This window comes from Octodon degus, unplaced genomic scaffold (genome assembly GCF_000260255.1).
Source record: "Octodon degus isolate 3935 unplaced genomic scaffold, OctDeg1.0 scaffold00072, whole genome shotgun sequence".
Classification (NCBI taxonomy): domain Eukaryota; kingdom Metazoa; phylum Chordata; class Mammalia; order Rodentia; family Octodontidae; genus Octodon; species Octodon degus.
The window spans coordinates 7,898,745-7,902,395 of NW_004524648.1; the positions used below are offsets into that span (position 1 = coordinate 7,898,745).

Here is a 3,651-nt window from a genome sequence, read left to right on the forward strand (position 1 = left end):
AATTTTATGTCAGTTTGGACCACAGGAGGCCCAGTTATTTGGTCAGGTATTATTCTCAGTGTTTCTGTGAGGGTGTTTCTGGATGAAATTAACAAATCAGTGGACTGAGTAAAACACAGTGCCCTCATGAGCATGAGTGGACCTCATCCAATCCACTGGAGGCCTAAGCAAAGTGAAAAGCCTGGTCCTTCCCCACACATGCACCAAAAAAGCAGCCTCTCACCTGACTGCTTCAAACTGGGATGTCAGCTTCTTTTCTGCCATCAGACTCAATGTATGAGCTTTTCCTGGCCTCAAGCATGCTGCGTTCAGATGACACTAAGCCATCAGCTACCCTGGGGCTCAGATCCTTGAATGACCCATCAGTGCTCCTGGGTCTCCACCTAGCCATCTTACCCAGCAGCCCTTGAGACTCACCATTCTCCACAATTGTGTAAATCAATTCCTTCAAGTAAATCTCAATCTCTCTTTCTCTCTCTCTCTCTCTCTCTCTCTCTCTCTCTCTCTAATGTATTTGGTACAGGGTCTCACTACACAGTTAGGATGTATAGTGATCCTCCTGTTTTCCTGTTTTCAGTCTCCCCAGCACTAGGATTACAGGTGTGCACCACCACACCCAGAATCGTTCACTGGATCAGCAAGCCCTGGGGACAGGACCAGTGTGGCATGCAGGACTGGGCATCAAACTCTGGTCCCTGCACTTGCCAAAGCAGGTGCCTAGTCTGAGCTATCTCACCAGCCCAATAAATCTCTTTATAATACAAGACTGTGTGTATCTGCAAAGGGTGATCAAAGTGTGCAATGATGTTTAAATTTTAAAATAAGCGGCACACTCCCACTCACTCCCCTCATCATCCTTCCCTCCTTTCAAACACACCCCAACATTCCAGCAGCTTTCTGAAGCAGTTCTGGAAGTCCTCTTTCATGGATGTCATCATAAAGTATGATAAAAAATACCATGAATGCAGCTAGCAAATGCTATCCAGTGAAGAAACAGCATGTAAAAAGCACTGCAGTATGTTCTCAACCACCCTGTACACCGGATCTGGCACCACGTGACTTCTGGCTCTTCCCCACAAAAGATAAACATTTTGAGTCAGTTCAAGACATGAGGAAGGGCCCGGTGAGATATCTCAGCTGACTAAAGCACCTGCTTAGGCAAGCTCGGGCAAGCACAGGGACCACGCTTTGATCCCCAGTACCATATGTTGCGCCTGCCCTGCCCTTTGGGCAGGCTGGGCCAGCCACAAAAATTAAAAAATTAAAAAATGGAGGCAGCCACAACTTAAAACTAAAAAAGGACTTTTAGAACTACTTTAGAAAGTGGCAAGAATGATGGGATTAGTGTATTCAAAGCAAGAGGGAGCATTTTGAGGGAGATTAATGGTAATATTTTTTATGGTAATGATTTTTTTTAACAGTAGCCACCATTCAAGGTTTATTTGGTATTGTAGTTGGTGTGACACTGGGTTGCACTATTCACAGGTAGATCTTTTTACATTATATAGCCATGTATACTACTCATGTATATATAATACACAAAATAAAATCCTTTAAAACAGTTATGCACAAGACATGAAGTATTGGATTTGTACACTGGATCCCAGGCTGTGACCAACAGGGGAAAATTCAGACAAGGCTTTGGTGGGTGAAGCTGTGTAACAGAATAACACACATCTGTTTGAAGAGTAACTGGAGCCTGCCCAGCGAGGTATCTCAGAGATGCTGGGCTACTTCATAACCAGGACTACAAGTGCAGCACCATCCAGCATCAGGACAGAGCTGTGGGGTTTTGTGAGCCATTTCTACTTCTAAGTTTCAGAAACTGGTGTTTTCCGCAGGCCATCTTAATAACGCTGCTTCAATCACACATCAGATAAAAAAAGGCAACTGGCACAACTCCAACTAAACCCTCCTATAGCCTAGACAGTGACGTAGTGACACTGGAAGACTTTTTAAAACTGTAGCTCCTTCGGGATCGACCACAGGGTATCCACATTCTTCTTCAAATGTGCCTCTTCCTCAGGAGTCAGAGTCACCTTCACAACATCAGAGATCCCATTCTGTCCCAGGACTCAAGGGACACTAAGGAGGACATCATCCTTGATTCCATAGGCCCCTTAATCATGGTAGAAATTGGGTGCACCCTCCTAAGGTTCTTCATTATACTTTCACCAAATCTGCCACTGACAGTCCAGTGGCCCAGGCTGTGTAGCCTTTTAGTTTGATCACTTCATAAGCACTGTCAGTCACCTGTTTGTGAACCTCCTTCCAGTGCTCCTTATCCCCATCAGTTCCTAACTCAGGGTGCAGATTCTTCAGGGCAACATTCATGCCACTCCACACAGGGATGCCAGAGTCTCCGTGCTCCCCAAGGATCCAGCCAGGCAGCTCAGTGGGTGCATGCCCAGCCTTTCTCCCATAAGGTAGCAGAACCAGGCTAAATCCAAGTTGCAATCACTGCCGATAACACGGTCCTTGAGAAAGCCACTTATCTTCCAAGCCACATAGGTCAAGATATCCAGTGGGTTGGGCACAACAAGCAACTTGCAGTTGGGACTGGACTTTACATCATTAGGAATGATGAACTTTATGATGTTCACATTACACTGCACCAAATTAAGACGGCTCTCTCCCTCTTGCTGACGTGCTCTAGCGGTGATAATAACCAGCTTGGTGTTTGCAGTTACAGTATAGTCTTTGCCAGGGACAGTTTTTGGTGTCCTGAGGAAAAGGCTGCCATGCTGGAGATCCACCATCTCTCCCTTCAATTTGTCTACCATGACATCAACAAGAGCAAGTTCATCTGCCAAGTCCTTCATTAAGATACTGATGGCACAGGCCATGCCAACAGCACCAGCCCCAACAACTGTGATCTTATTCTGGGGCACCTGTTCCTCCTTAAGAAGATTCACAATCAGCTAATCCTTGAGACTGGCCATCTTGGACTTAGAACCAAAAGGAACTGGGAATGCATGTGGGGCAGGCATCAGGGCGCACGCTTCTCAGATCCAGACTCGGTGGCAGCAGCTCCGACACTCCACAGTAATGATTTTTAATTAAACATTCACTATATTTGTCAGTCACATCTCACACATACACCCTAAAGGCTGTTTCTCTCAGGACTCCTAGTACAGTACCCAAGGAAAGGTAACGACTTGGGTCCTGGTCCTTCAGCTCTGCTGAGAGAATAACACAGGGACCCAGATTCCAAGCAGAAAATCTTCCTTATTTTCCAGCTCACAAGGATTGGGATGCCTCTTTGTGAAACAGTCAGTCCTCCCTAGTTGCTTAAGAGGATGTGAGACCCATCCAGATGAAAGGGGCACCTCCGGGGTGTCAGGCGGGGTGGCAGCGGACAGGAGGGAGCAGGTGTCATGCAAAGACAAAGAATAGGCTCAAAACCCAGCCTTCCTGCAACTGACCTGTTGGGTCTTGGCAGTTCACTTAAACTCTTTTGGGCCTCAGTGAGATCTTCTGAAAAAGGGGTGATAGTGCCACAAAGTACGGGGCTTTAAATACAACACCAGTTGCCAAACACCCAGCACAGGGCCCAGTACACAAACAAGGCTCAGGGACAATTAGTTCTCTCCCTATTCTTAATTTTCCTACCTCCAGGAGAACACAGAGGCCAGAGAAAGTGGGCCTCAC

The 3,651-nt window shown here is 46.5% G+C and overlaps 1 pseudogene; it reads right to left on the reverse strand.

The window, feature by feature from the left end:
* Window positions 1-1,955: 1,955 nt before the first annotated feature.
* Window positions 1,956-2,957, reverse strand: LOC101584175 (annotated as a pseudogene).
* Between the last annotated feature and the right edge of the window lie 694 nt (window positions 2,958-3,651).